General features: G+C 38.7%; 2 protein-coding genes across 3 annotated transcripts in view; both read left to right on the forward strand.

Moving 5' to 3' along the window:
- The window catches only part of UXT (ubiquitously expressed prefoldin like chaperone), a 269,833-nt gene that overhangs the window by 159,264 nt on the left and 94,701 nt on the right, over positions 1 to 15,868 (forward strand). The gene's annotated exons all lie outside the window — the stretch shown is intronic.
- The window catches only part of ZNF41 (zinc finger protein 41), a 52,136-nt gene continuing 40,232 nt past the window's right edge, over positions 3,965 to 15,868 (forward strand). Inside the window, exon 1 of the mRNA XM_054566489.1 lies at positions 3,965 to 4,027. The gene's annotated coding sequence lies outside the window, so the exon portion shown is untranslated. The remainder of the gene's footprint in view (positions 4,028 to 15,868) is intronic.

Here is a 15,868-nt window from a genome sequence, read left to right on the forward strand (position 1 = left end):
TTCCAGAAAATGGCATACTGCAAAGAACCCCATTTCTGTATATGACCAAGAAAGGACTCAGACTTAGGTTTCAATTTCAGATACAGACCCTCCAAATTCCCATTCTTTGCCTAATAAACTTTGATTAATTGGAACAAAATGCTTGTTAGCTAAACTGTAGTCAGGCTTCTCTATTTCCTACAGGCTCCTGAACTTTGATCTCCTCTGCCTCAGCAAGCACAAAAAACAATTTAGAAGGTGTCCCTCTTCTCAGCTTTTTCTGAGAATCAGGTGGTCCACTTGTCATTCCCATGATTGTGCAGTTTCTCCACAGACTCTGCTGACCTCGGCTTGCCTTCCCCTTAACCTGGCTATAAAAGAAATGCAGGCCCTTTTCCTGTTGGGTTATGAGTTGTTTGCAGATTTCTGAGATGGGAGCTTTCTTCCTATTGCAATAGTCTTTCTTTCTAATTAGTCTCTTCCTATCTACATCCAGAATTGTTTTTATTTGACACAGCAAAAACAAAGATCAACTCTAACCTCATGCCACACACTTAATTCCAGCTAAATTAAAGGTTCAAGTAAAAAAATTAAAACAATAAAAAAGAAATGAATGTTGCCTGGCCATGCAGCTTAGTTGGTTAGAGCATCATCCTAATATTTCAACATTGCGGGTTCCATTCCCAGTCAGGGTGCATACAAGAATCAACCAATGAATACATAGATAAGTAAACAATAAATCTATGTTTCTCTCTCTCTCTCTCTCTCTCTCTCTCTCTTTCTCTTTCTCTTTCTCTCTCTCATCAATAAATAAAAATTTTAAAAATAAATATTAAGACTACCTTTTTTAGGGTGAAAGGATTAAGAAGTACAGATCGGTAGGTACAAAATAGTCATGGGTTGTAAAGTATAATATAGGAAATAGAGTCAATAATATTGTAATAACTAGCCAGGTCAGTACTGGAAATATCAGGGGGAACACTTTGTAAAGTATATGATTGTCTAACCATTATACTGTATACCTGAAACTAATACAAAATAATATTGAATATAAACTAACTGCAAACAATTTTTAATTTTTAAAAATAATAAAGTGAGCCCTGGCTGGTGTGGCTCAGTGGATTGAGTGCTGGCCTACAGACCAAAGGGTTGCTGGTTCAATTCCCAGTCAGGGCAAATGCCTGGGTTGCAGGCCAGGTCCCCAGTGGGGGGCGCGCTAGAGGCAACCACACATTGATGTTTCTCTCCCTCTCTCTATAAATAAATAAATTAATTAAATCTTTAAAAAAATCTTTTAAAATTAAAAAATAAAAATAATAAAAATAATAAAGTGAGATGCATACACAAAAAATAAAATAAAATGCACTTAATAGACTACAGGTAAACTATGTGATATTTATTAAAGTGGATTTTCATTGCATTGTTATAAAAAAGATTACCTTTTTAGGACTACCCAGAATGAGGAAGGAAAATCATGCAAGACAGGAGATACAGAAGCCAGAAAAGGACGCTTAGACTTTTCAGATGAGAGAACACATTTTTCTAATTATAGCTCAAAGGACACATAAGATGCAAAGAGCAAAAAGAGTTAGGGGAAAAATATTGCAATGCAACTAACAAAGTGTTAATATCCCTAATGTACAAAGAGCTTCTGCAAATTGATAAGAAAAAGACAATCACCCCAAAGAAAGTTGGACAAAGGATTTGAAGACTGGCAGAAGAGAAAATTGAAATGGTCAGCAAAGAGAAAAATATCCTCAGTTGCACAAGTAGTTACGAAAATGCAAATTAAAGCAGTTTAATACTGCTAGCCCTCAGACTGGCAAAAATTAGAGAGCATGGACATCCAATGCTAGAGATTTGCCGTAATGAATTCATATATTGCTGGTGGGAGTTGGAAATGTTAGTCTTTTGGGGAAGTGCTTTGGCTGTATTTATCTATTCATCAACAAAATACTCTTACCTGCATTTAATAATAAAACTTCACTTAGCATAATATTCTTCAGCTCCATCCATGCTGTCACAAAAGGTAGGAGTTCCTTTTTTCTGTTGCACAGTAGGGAATTGACTGTGGGGGGGATGGGCAGAGGAGGACAAAGGGGGAAAATTGGGACAACGTAATAGAATAACAATTAAAAATGATTTTAAAAAAACTTCAAAGTATAGGAAGCACGAATTGACCACTGCTGTGAAAACTTGACTTATTAACAATACAGTGGGAGAATTTCTGCCTTCACTTATGGGGAAAGCAGAAGAAAATCATCAGGAAGGAGATACACATTTTAAACGGCCTAAAAAACAAGCTTGGTTGGACCAATAAACACATACGCTAAACACAACAACTGGAAAATACACTGTCTTTTCAGTCAAGAGATGACACACTTTTGAAAACTGGGCCAGTATTTAAGCTTTAAGGGCAGTTTTAACAAAGACTCAACATCATTCAGACATTCTGAGACTACAGTGCAATTGGGATAGAAGTCAGTAACATGGAATTAACTTTGTGTTAGGGGAAATGGAAAATGGTATGAGGAGCTGTAAAATTTTCTGCACTCCCTCTTAATTATTTCTTTGAGTCATTAATTCTGAGAACAGGATGTGGCCAGACTGAGGGGGCCCAAATCATAAACTGCTCCTTTAGGTTGAATTTCAACAACTGTGGATCAAAGCCTACCAAACTTGCCTCTAGCACTGGTTTCCTTCCCCTATTAAAACTCCTCTCCCATATAAAACTCCCCATGCTCCAGAGGACACTGCGCTGGCCTGTTCTCCCTGGCACCCTCCTCAATAACGTACCTATTTCCTTGCCCTCTGGGTCTCCAAGCATTTTTGCAAGTTTGACAATAGACTTCTAAATAATTCATGGGTCAAAAGGGGAAGAAAGTTACAAATGAGCACCTGAAATTGAACACTAATGAAAATAAATCAAAACTTGGATCTTTAGAACTTCAGCCATAATGTTTGTATAAGTAAACAATAAAGGCCGATTAATCGATTTTTAAAAATTGGATGACATGCCCGCCACAGATGTCACAGACTCTCCCCACTCAAGTTACTTCCTCCACAGATACTTAGTGTCAGGCTCTCCATCACCTCAACTCCCCGCGCCCAGAGTGGTTAAACTCGCTGCGGGCGACTTCCGCTTCCTGGCCTAAATCTGACACGTACTATTCCCCTGGTGGCAACGACCCTGGGTCGGTGACAGCCGAGGAGTCGGGCGATGCCCTCAGCCCACGAGCGGACAAAGGCGCTGTCAGGTGGGCATGAAGCGGCGGCCCGGGCTCTGCGACTGCCAGACGCCCCCGCGGCACAGGGACCGTTCAGTCCCCCAGCAGTGAGACCAGGGCGGGGGCTGGGACGGGGGCGGGCCAATTTCTGAGCTGGCTGCTCAGAGGAATCTTTCCAGCTGCTCTGGGGGTTGGGGGCGGCGGCTGGCTACGGGTGAAGCAGCCGCGGGCCCCTGGGGATACAGCTGAGTGCCGGCACCTGCGTGCTGAGAAGGGACAGCGCCCGGCCTGGGCCTCGGCGGCTGTTGAGGGACAGTGCAGTGAGAGAAGTCCGGTTGGCACAGCCTGGGCCCCATCGGCTACCAGGAAGTACCACAGGGGGAGATCGAGCTGGGGACGGCCGGCTCCGCGGTATAAATGACCACCCTTCCAAGATGGCGACTCCCGAAGAGATACTCCCAAGGGGACAGCCATGTTAGTTGCCTGAAAAGTCACTAAAAAGCCTTGAAAGCCCGCCTCTCCTTGGACACACCGCACACGCACTGAGATGTCGTGAGTGCACCTGGTGTAATTGCAGACTGATGGTCAATTCCCAGGCGTCACTGAGCATGTGCAGGATGAAAGAGTCTCTCAAATGCACTTTCAACATTTAGGGCTCCCGGCCTAAGTTTAACAGGGGCAATTTAGTGCCAGTAAAGTATTCACCTAATTATGGGGGTGTTATAACATGGATTTGGTTCTCTGCAGGGTGAGTGATAGGGCTTCGCTGGGGTCAGAAGGTGCACGGAGTAAGTGGCAGGAGTTTATGGATGAGTGACGGGGTAACTGGGGAAAAATGTGGATAGTCTGTGGGATGAGTGATGGGGGAGGTAAGGAGGGGTAAATGGTGCAGAGTTCGAGGTGGGAGTGATGGAGGAACTGTGGAGTGAGTATTCGGTAGGCTGGGATCAATGATATGGGGACATCTGTGTGATGAGCAATGAGGGTCCTCCAAGGTCACTGATGGGGATCCTTAGAGGTCATTGATGGGGTCTGTGGTAAGTAATTGGATCTGTGGGATAAATGCCGGAGGTCTGTGGTGAGTGATAAGGGGTTAGGTGGAATAAGGAATCGGGGATGTGGTATGAGTGATAGGGTCTGTAGCATAGGTATGATGGGTGGTCTGTGGGATTAGTGATGGAAGTCTGTGGGGTAAATGATGGAGGGTTCCGTGCAGTGAATCATAGGGTGTTAGTGGGGTAAGTGATGGGGGTCTGTAAGATGAATGATGGGAGTTCAGTGGGGTGAGTAACGAAGGTCTTTGGAAGGAGTAATGAGTGGTCTGCGGTGTGAATGGTGGAGAGTTTGTGGGGTGAGTATTGAAAAATCAATCAGTGATGAGGACTGTGCGGTGTGTGATGCGGTTTATTGGGTGGGTGGTTAAGGTTTCTCTGGTGTGAATGATGGGGATCCATGGGGTGAATGATCCGTTTATTTGGAACTACTGGTGGAGGGACCTATGGAATCAGATATGCTGTTTCATGGGGTCAATGATAGTGGGTTTCAGATGGGGTTCTTTCAAAACCTACTTTTGATTTTGTTGGTCCTCCTGTATCTTGTTTCCTATATTATTAATTTCTGCCCTTGAGTTCATTATTTCTTACCTGTTTTTTAATTCTTATTTTAAAATTCCTAATTGGATGCTTATCTAATTAATATTCAATCATTTTCTTTTATTATATAAGCATTAGGTTTATGAATTTTTCTCTGAGAACATTTTAGCCCCATGTCCCAAGTTTTGATATGAAACATTTTCACTATGGTTCACTTCTCATGTTTTCTAATTTCTCTCAGACCCCTTAATTATTTAGATATGAGATTTTGATTTACCAAAAACGTTGACAATTTTGTTATTGATTTCTTGATTACAGTCAGAGACTGTTATCTGAGTGATTATTGGGTGCAGGAATAAGTGTTTTTAATCAATACATACTACCAAATTATTTTTAAAAACTTGTAAAATTGGAACTCCCACCAGCAATATATAAAATGACTCTCCCAGATCCTCTCCCAAACTGAATGTTAGTGCTTTTTAAATTTTTTCCATTCTGAGAGCCAAACACAAGGATATCTAGCTTATTTTGACATGCATTTTCCTGACAACTAATGGTTGAACATCTTTTTCTCTTTATTGGCCACTGGGATGTATTTAAATTTTCTTTATATCCTTTACTCTTTATTCCTTTGGGTGGCTTGTCTTTCTTACTAATTTGTGAATATTAACCTTGTGCCATTTCTTGTAATTATATTTCCTTTTTCTCTTTATGTCTTGACTTTTATAATGTGTCTTCACATATACTTAGAAAGGATAATCATCTGATTAGATATATGTCTTTATCCTTTACAGCTCCTGAGTGTCTTGTCTTGCCTACATTTCGTGCTTAAACAAGTATATGCCATAAATTTAATATTTAATATTTTTATTTTTAAAGTTAAATTTTAATGCAACTGAAAGTTATTCTGGTATGGTGTGAGATGGGACCAACATTTGTATTTTCCATTTGGATGGAAAATTGCCAGCACCAATCATTTAATGAATACCATTTTCTAACTCAATTAAATGCCACTTTTGTGACATAAATTCCCAAATGTTATTGTTCTATTTCTGAACTCTATTTCTTCCTCTGATATATTTATCTTGCTCTCTATAAAAATTGTATTGATTTTAGCTCTGGCTGGTGTGGCTCAGTGGATTGAGCGCCAGCCTGTGAGCCAAAGCATCTCTGGTTTGATTCCCAGTCAGGGAACATGCCTGGGTTGTGGGCCTGGTCTCCATTTGGGGGCACGCAAGATGGAACCACACATTGATGTTTCTCTCCCTCTCTTTCTCCCTCCCTTCCCTTCTGTAAAAATAAATAAAATTTTAAAAAATTGTATTGATTTGAGAAATATTTTTAATATTGAATGGTGCTAGTCCTCTCACTGTTCTCCTCTTGGTTGTTTTCTTTAATATTCTTTAGCATTTATTCCAACATGCATATTAAAACCACTTTATCTTGATTCAAAACACCCATTAAAATGATAATATTTTCTAGTTTTCTTTTTATAGATCCAGCACTTTTTTTTAAAAAAGTTCATTCTTAGATATTCTTTACATTTATTTTTGTCATCATGGTGACTAGTATATATTTTTTTATTTCCATGGAAAATAATCTATCCATTTTTGTAATTTCATTTTCTGTTGTATTTTATTTTTTATTAATTAATTTATTTATTTTTAGAGAGAGGGAAAGGGAGGTAGAAAGAGAGAGAGGAAAACATGAATGTGTGGTTGCCCCTGGAGTAACCCTACTGGGGACCTGGCCCGCAACGCAGGCATGTGTCCTGACTGGGAATTGAACTGGCGACCCTTTGGTTCACAGGCTGGCACTTGATCCACAGAGCCATACCAGCCAGGGTTAAACTTTTTATATAAATGGATTCATACAATATGTGGTGTTTTGTGATTTTTCTCCTTTCATTTAGCATAATATTTTCAAGACTCATCTATGCTATAGCATGTATCAGTACTTCGTTCCTTTTTTCTTATTGAATAATAGTAATTTTCAAGGATATATCACATTTTGTTTATCCGTGCGCCAGCTGGATATTTGAGTTGTTTCTATTTTTTGGCTACTATGAATAATGCTGCTGTGAACATTTGTGTACAGGTTTTTATATGGTGTGTGTTTTCATTTCTCTTGGGAGTGGAATAGCTAGATCATATCTCTCTGATGTTTAACATTTTGAAGAATTGTTAAACTGGCTTTCACAATGGTTACATCATTTTACAGCCCACCAGCAAGGTATGAAGGTTCCAATTTGTCACATCCTCAGCAGCACTTGTTATTGTCTGTCTTTTTGATTCTAGCCATCCCAGTGGGCGTGAAGTGGTATTTTATTGTGGTCTTGATTTTTATTTCCCTAATGACTACTGATGTTGAGCATTTTTTTATTTTGTGCAATGAACTGGATGTTTATGTCCTCCTCATTCATATGTTGAAAACCTGGAGTTGGGGGGGTCTAGATGAAAAAGATGCAGGGAGTAAGCAAAAAAAAAAAAAAAGGCCGGGGCGGGGGTATTGACCAACTACTGTATGGTGATTACCAGAAGGAAAGTGCGATGGGGAGGGGTAGGAGAGGGTGAAGGGGGGATAAATGATGATGCAAGGAGACTTGACTTGGGGTGGTGAACACACAATACAATATACAGATGAAGTATTAGAGAACTGTACACCTGAAACCTATGCAATTTTATTAACCAGTGTCACCCTAATAAATTAAATTTAAAAAGAAAGAAACCATAACCCCCAATGTGATGATGTTAAGCAGTGAGATCTTTGGGAAGTGATTAGGTCATGAGTGTAGAGCCCTCATGAATGGGATTAGTGCCCTTATAAAACAGACCCCAGAGAGCTCGCTCCCCCATTTTGCCATATGAGGACACAGGAAGAAGATGGCCATCTGTGAACCAGGAAGCAGGTTCTCATCAGACACCAAATCTGCTGGTGCCTTGATCTTGAACTTTCCACTCTCCAAAACTGTGAGAAAAAGATGTTTGTTTACACCACCCAGGGTATGGTAATTATAGCAGCTTGAATGGACTGAGGCAATGAGCTTATTGGCCATTTGTATATCCTCTTTGGAGAAATATGTATTCAGATCTTTTGTCTATTTTTTAAATCTTTATTGCATTTTTTTCCATTACCATTTAGTCCCCTTATATCCCCCTCCCCCCCAGCAATGACCACACTGTTGTCCATGTCCATGAGTCCTTTTTCATTTTTGTTCAGTCCCTCCACCCCCTCACCTTCCCCCCACTACCTGGGTTATTTGTCTTTGTATTATTGAATTTAAGTGTTTGTATGTTTTGGATATATGTCCCTTTCCAGATAATATAATTTTCATATATTTTCTTCCATTTTGTGTGTGTCTTTTCACTTTCTTGGTAGTAACCTTATAGCACAAAAGATTTTATCTGTGATGAAGTCCAATTTATCTATATATTTTTTTGTTGCTTGTGCTTTTAATGTTATAGTCTTTTCTTTCCCCTACTGAATTGTATTGAAATTATTATCTAAAATCAGTTGACTGTAAATATAAGAGTTTATCACTGAGCTCTGGATTCTGTTTCATTCATCTATATGTCTACCCTTATTCCAATACTGCACTGTGTTGATTTGTGTAGCTTTCTATTAAGTTTTGAAATAGGAAAATTTGTGTCCTCTAACTATGTTCTTATTCAACATTTTGGCTATTTAGGGTCCCTTGTATTTCCATATGAATTTTCAGATCAGCTTGTTACCCTCTGCAAAAATGCCAGCTGGGATTTTGATGTGGATTTTGTTGAACCTGTACATCATTTGGGATAATTTTGTCACCTTAATGATATTAAGTCTTCTGATCTGGACTTGTTTTTAAGCATAATGTTTTCTGGTGATGTTTTGGTAGTCATTGCAATATTTAAAGAGATTTTTATGTTCCTTTTTAATTTGTATTTTTATTAAGAATGGCTTCTGAATTGTTTCAGGTGCTTTTGATAGCCTTAATGGTGTCATTCTCTTTACTTGTTTGTTGTTATGATTTGTACTGATATATTTGTGGACCGATCTTTGCCTTCCTGGAATGATTCTATTTCCTCATGGGGAATTTTTCTTCTGAGATGGTTGGATTTAAGTAATATTTTACTAAAAATTTTGCCACATAAGAAAACTGCTTGCAGTTTTCTTGTTTTTTATTTAACATGTTTTGATATTGAATTTATGCAAGTTTTTAAAAGAAATTCAGGAGTTACTATCTTTTATATGTTAAAATGACATGCAAATGATCATCTTTAAAGTTGAGCTATAAACACATTTAGAACTGGTGCTTTTAAAATGGTAAATATTAATTATTTTCTCTGATTACTGGTCTTTACAGATTTTTACTTTTGAGGGATTAATTTTGGTAGTTTGTGTTTGCAAGGGATTTTATATTTTCACAGAGCTGCACATAATGCTTAGTTATTTTGATCACTTCCACACCTGTGGAAATAACTCCTTTTTCCTCCCTAAAATTGTGTGAATGTGTGTGTGTGTGTATGTATATATATATATATACACATATATACATACACATATATATACACACACACACACTTCTCTTTTATCAGATTTGTCATAAATATCTTCATTTTCTAATCTCTTATGTTTAACACTTAGTTCATTTATCTTTGGCTTTTCTTTTTAAATATTAAAAACATTGTGGACCAAAATACCCTTTAAATATAGCTTTAGCTATGCCTCAAAATTTGGTGTGAAGTAATTTTATTACTGAATTCATCTTCAATCTCAATATGTTTAGAGAATATTTTCCCCACTCTATTGAGATATAAGTGACATATAATATTGTGTAAGTTTAAGGTATACAGTATTTTTATTTGATTCATTTATATATTGGAAAATGATTACCAATATAGTGTTACCTAACACCTCCATCATGTCATATAATTTGTGTGTGTGTATGTGGGTAAGAACATTTAAGATCTACTCACTTTGTAACTTTCAAGTAGAAAATTTAGTTTTATTAGCTGTAATAACCACGCTGTACAGTAGATCTCCAGAACTTATCTTATAACTGGAAGTTTGTACCTTTTGACCAGCATCTCCTCATTTCCTCCACACCCCAGCCCCTGCTAAATTGCAAGCTGTTTTTGGTATTTGGTTATCTTTCTATTCTATATTTCTTTTTTTTGTTTTATTTATTTATTTATTTAGAGAGAGGAAGGAAGGGAGAAATAAAGTGAGAGGAACATCAGTGTGCTAGAGATACATTGATGGGTTGCTGCTCACACCACCCCAACTGGGGACCTGGCCCACAACCCAGACATGTGCCCTGACAGGGAATTAAACTGGTGAACTTTTGGTTTGCAATCCACTGAGCCACACCATCCAGGGCTCTATAATTCTTTTTTATTGAGATATAATTGTCATATAACATTGTGTAAGCTTAAGGTGTACAATGTGTTTATTTAATACATTTGTATATTGCAGTATGATTACCATTGTAGCTTTAGTGAACACCTCTATCATGTTACATAATTATCATTTCTTTTTTTTGTAGTTGATAACATTTAAGATTTAGTGTTTTAGCAATTTTGAATCTATATTTGAATTTATATTTCTGACTTCACAGGATTATAATTAATATAGCCTCTCAACAATTTAATTTTTTAAAAAATCAATATTTTAGCCCAAATTACACTATTAAAATAAAAAATTTTAAGTGTGCCATGAGTTTAAGAGAAGAGTATATTCATCGGACATAATGAAGCTATGCATCTTAAAACTAACTTATTGATTATATTTTTCAAATCCTCTTTACTTGTTTTTTGTCTACTTGGCTCATTAATTATAGAAGAGGTATAATAAAATCTTCCAGCATAATTATTATTTTTTAAAAAACTCTTTGTTTTTAGCCCTGGCTGGTGTGGCTCACTGGATTGAGCGCTAGTGTGTGAACCCAAAGGTTGCTGGTTTGATTCCCAGTCAGGGCACATGCCTGGGTTGTGGGCCAGGTCCCCGGTTGGGTATGTGTGAGAAGCGACTGAGCAATGTATCTCTCACACACCGATGTTTCCCTCTCTTTCTCCTTCTTTTCCCCTTTCTGTAAAAAAATAAAATCTTAAAAAAAACCTTTTTACTTTGAAATAATTATAGATTTATAAGAAGTTGCAAGCATGAATTAGAGGTAATTGCAAACATAGTACAGAGGTATCCTGTGTCACCTTCACCCAGTTTCCCCCAATAGTTACATCTTTTAAAATCATAATATAATATAAAAATTTGACATTGGTACAATGTGTGTGTGTGTATAATTCTTTGTCATTTTGCATGTGGGTAGATTTGTGTAATAACTGCCACAATCAAGATACAGAACTATTACACCTTTTATATTCTTTACCCCCACCATCATCCTTAACCCCTGGCAACCAATACTCTGTTTTTCATCTCCATAATTTTGTCATTTTGAGAGTATTATTTAAATGGAAACACACAGCATGTGACTTTCTGAGATATTTTTTTATTTGGCATAACATCCTTGAAAACCATCCAAATTATTGCAAGTAACAATAGGTCATTCCCTTTTATTGCTTAGTAATATTCTGTATTATAGATGTGCTACAGTTTGTTTAATTATTCACCTATTGAGGGATATTTCGGCTGTCTCCAGCTTGGAGTTATTACAAATAAAGCTGCTATGAAAAATCTTGTACAGGTTTTTGTGCACATTTAAGAGTTCTTTTCTCTGGACTGAATACCCAGAAGTATGATTGCTGGGTAATGATGTACAGTATTTGTTTAGTTTTTAAAGAAACTGCCAAACTATTCTCCAGAGTGGCTGTACCACTTTACATTCCACCCCCACCCCCGGCCCGGCAATATATAAGAGATCCAGTTTCTCTTCATCCTCTCCAGAATTTGGTATTAGCACTATTTAAAAAAATTTTTTTGGCTATTCTAGTAAGTGTGTAGTGGTTATCTCATCATGGACTTTTTGAATTATATTTTATTGATTATGCTATTAGAGTTGTCCTGATCCCCTTTTGCCCCCCTCCACACAGCCCCCCTACTCCCTGAGGCAACCCCCCCTACCATTGTTCATGTCCATGTCCATGGGTCATTGGTATAAGTTCTTTGGCTACTCCATTTCCTGTACTGTATTTTATATCCCCTATTCTGTAACTACCTACTTATGCTTCCCTCTCCCCCATGGTTACACTATATTATTTACTTATTAATTATCTTTTTAATCATGTTTATTCTATTACAGTTGTCTCAAATTTTCCCCCTTTGCCCTCCTCCACCCATCCAACCCCCACCCCCTGCTCCCACAGTCAATTCCCACTCTGTTGTCCATGTCCATGGGTCATTCATACATGTCCTTTGTCTAGTCCCTTCCCCTTCTTTCCACCACTGTCCTCCTTCCCCATCCCCTCTGGTCAGTTTCAGTCTGCTCCATGTATCCATGCCTGCGGTTTATTTTGTTCGTTAGTATAGATTGTTGAATAGATTCCACTTATAGGTGAGATCACATGGTATTTGTCTTTCACTGACTGGCTTATTTCACTTAGCATAATATCCTCCAGTTCCATCCATGTTGTCGCAAAAGGTAGGAGTTCCTTCTTTCTTTTTTTTTAATGCAGATTGATTTTATTTATTTATTTTTAAATGTCAAAATCCATTGTAAAATATTTAAAAATATAAATCCATTATAAAGTCTCAGCAATTAAAGCAAACATGACACCAGCACAGAAATAATCAAGTAGATTAATGAAATAAAATGAGCATTCTAGAAACAAATATATATATCTAACAATGTAATATATGATTCAATTGATATCTCAAATCAATGGGGAAAATGAGGCTTATTCAACAAATAAGGTACATGGGCCACTGTTACCTGAAATAAAACAAATATAAAACCCTATTTCACACATTATGCAAGAAATATTAAGGTGACTTAAAAACCAATATGTAAAATCTAAGGAGTTTTAGGAGAAAATACAAAATAATATTTTTCTTGCCCTGAAGCAAAATATTCAAATCCAGCAGCTATAAAGTAAAATATTGACAATATGGCTATATTAAACACTTAAGACTATACAGTAATATACATATAAAAAAAGTTAAAGGACAAGGAATAGAATAGAAAAATATTTGGAACACATCTAAAAGAGGGTTAAGAGTTTTTAACATTTCGTTTTTCTGTTTTCTAGGGGAAAAATTCTACAAAATTTAATTTAAAATATGGGTAAAGAATACCAAAAAGTCACTTAAAGCTTTTTAAAAATAATGTAAATAGGCAAAAAATATACAAAAACAGGTTGAGTTTCAACAAAAAATAAAGTAACAATTAAAATAACACATCATTGTCACAATCATATTAATAAGTATTAGAAATATTGGTAATATCACCCTGGCTGGTGTGGCTCAGTGGATTGAGTGCCGGCCTGTGAACCAAAGGGTTGCCGGTTCGATTTCTAGTCAGGGCAAATGCCTGGGTTGTGGGCCAGGCCCCCAGTGGAGGATGAGCGAGAGGCAATCACACATTGATGTTTCTCTCCCTCTCTCCATCCCTTCCTCTCTCTCTAAAAATCAATCAATCAATCAATCAATAAATCTTAAAAATATATTGTTAATATAGAATATTGGTGACTGTGAAAGGAACTGAGTATTCATAGATGTTTTCTTCATCTTAAAGCAGTCCCTTTAGCATATTTTGCAGTGCTGGTTTGGTGGAGGTGTATTCTTTTAGCCTTCTTTTGTCTGGGAAACTCCTCATTTCACCTCCTATTTTAATTGAGAGCCTTGCTGGGTAGAGCAGTCTTGGTTGCAGGCCTTTGCTTTTCACGACTTGGAATATTTCTTGCCATTCCCTTCTGGCTTGTAATGTTTCTATTGAGAAGTCAGCTGCTGGCTGTATCGAGGGTCCCTTAGATGTTACTACCTATTTCCCCCTTGCTGCCTTTAGGATTCTCTGTTTGTTTTGATATTTGCCATTTTAATGATGATGTGTCTTGGAGTGGGCCTCCTTGGGTTCCTCTTGAATGGGACTCTCTGTGCTTCCTGCACTTGTGTGACTTTTTCTCTCTTCAAATTAGGGAAATTGTCCATCATTACTTTTTCAAATAGGTTCTCTATACCTTCCTCCTGCTCTTCTTTTGGTATCCCTATTATATGGATATTATTACGTTTCAGGTTGTCCTGCATTTCCCTCAATGCCTCTTCATTCTTTTTTAATCTTTTTTCATTTTCTTGCTCTTTCTGGGAGCTTTTTTCTCCCTTATCCTCCAGCTCGCTGATTCGATCCTCAGCTTCATCTAGCCTGCTTTTAATTCCTTCTACTGTGTTCTTCAACTCAGAAATTGTACTCTTCATTTCCTCTTGTCTCTTATTCATAGTTTCTGTGTCCTTTTTCATGCGGATATAGTTTGCAGTAAGTTCCTTGGAGTTTCCCTGTAGTTTTTTGTAATTCTCTCTGAGCTCACTGAGCTCATAGAGCTTCCTTAGCACCATTGTTTTGAACTCAATATCTGATAGTTTACTTGCCTCTATTTTATTACGTTCTCTTTGTGGCGATTCCTCCTTTCCTTTTGACTGGGGGGTGTTTCTCTGTCTTCCCATTATTTGTGAGACTCTTCTTTTTTGCTTCTGCTTCTTAAGTTGATCTGTCTTGATTCCCTGACTTTATGGTGTTAACTTCTATGGTAGGAGACCACTGTTTTTTTCTTTTTGGATCTGCCTCTGATGATATCAGATGTTGACCGCATCTGAGCTTAGGCAGAGTGTTCGAGACTTCCAGGAATCTACTGTCTGTGGCTGTCTCCTTCAGTTTTTAATCTAGTCACTCGGCACTCATCAGCAGGCTTAGACATCACACGGCAGGACGGAGTCCCTCCTGAGGGCAGGGTTACTGGGTCTTCTCACACTGCTGCTGCTCAGGGGAGTGCTCTGCCTTAGGCAGATGGCTGCTGCCTTTTAGGGGAGGAGTCAGCACCAGGATCCCGCCGACTACTCTCTCCATTCTCTCCCCAAAAATTCCATCTTCAGTCCCTCCTCAAGTGTCTCTAGAGCACTCTGCGCCCCCTTTAACCAGGTATCTACTAACTGTGGCCGCCATCTTAGCAGTCAGGCTTTACCATCACCAGGCCAGGGCAGAGTCCCTCCTGGGGGCGGGGCCATTGGGTCCTCTCATGCTGTTGCCGCCCAGGGGAGTGGTCTGCCTGCGCAAGATGGCTGCTGCTGATGGGGGATGAGTCGGCACCAGATCCTACTGGCTACTCTCTCAGTCCTTTCCCCAAAGCCTCCTTCCCCAGTCTCTCCTCAGGCGTCTCTAGCCCACTCTGCCCCCGCCTTTTGCCAGAGACCAGGGTAAGTGGCTGCAAATAAAAATTTATGCATTGGCCCTTTAAAAAGTCTCTTTGCATCTCCAGCCACCCATTTCTGGCAGAGAGAAACCCTACCGCTTTTCATAGCTAGCTGTTATCTGTGTACTTTTTGGTCTCTGGTGCTGTAGGCTGAAGATCCCCACTTGTGGTTTAGACCCTGTTCTCAGGAGGATCCAACTGGCCATTTCAATATCCTTTTGGTGCTGCCGCGCGTGGGCACCCTGCCCTCCTTCTTGAGTCTCTACCGCACTCCTTACCAGTTAGGTTGTGCTAAAGCTGATTCTTCTGTCTGTCCAAGGTTATAAGGCTCCTCTCTCACAATTGTTCAGTTGTTTTTTCCAGGTGATTTCTCCACAATTTAATGGTAATTCCAGATTGGCCCTGGGAGGAGGTTAGTGTGACTTCCAATCACTCCTCTGCCATCTTGATTTTCTCCCTACTAGTGCTTCTTAATCTCCTCACGTCTTCACCCATTCTCCACCTCCCCCTCCCTTCTGGCAACCATCTGGTAACTAACTTCTTTCCTCTCGTTCCTTTAAAAAAATCTTTTAAACATTCTTATTAACTTATTTTTAGAGAGAGGAGAAGGAGATGGAGAGAAACATCAATATGTGGTCGCATCTCACGTGCCTCCTGCTGGGGACGTGGCCTGAAACCCAGGCATGTGTCCTACACTGGGAATTGAACCAGCGACCCTTTGGTTCACAGGCCAGTG

The sequence above is a fragment of the Pteronotus mesoamericanus genome, unplaced genomic scaffold, assembly GCF_021234165.1.
Source record: "Pteronotus mesoamericanus isolate MK-2021 breed Mesoamerican mustached bat unplaced genomic scaffold, CSHL_Meso_final contig_173, whole genome shotgun sequence".
NCBI lineage: Eukaryota > Metazoa > Chordata > Mammalia > Chiroptera > Mormoopidae > Pteronotus > Pteronotus mesoamericanus.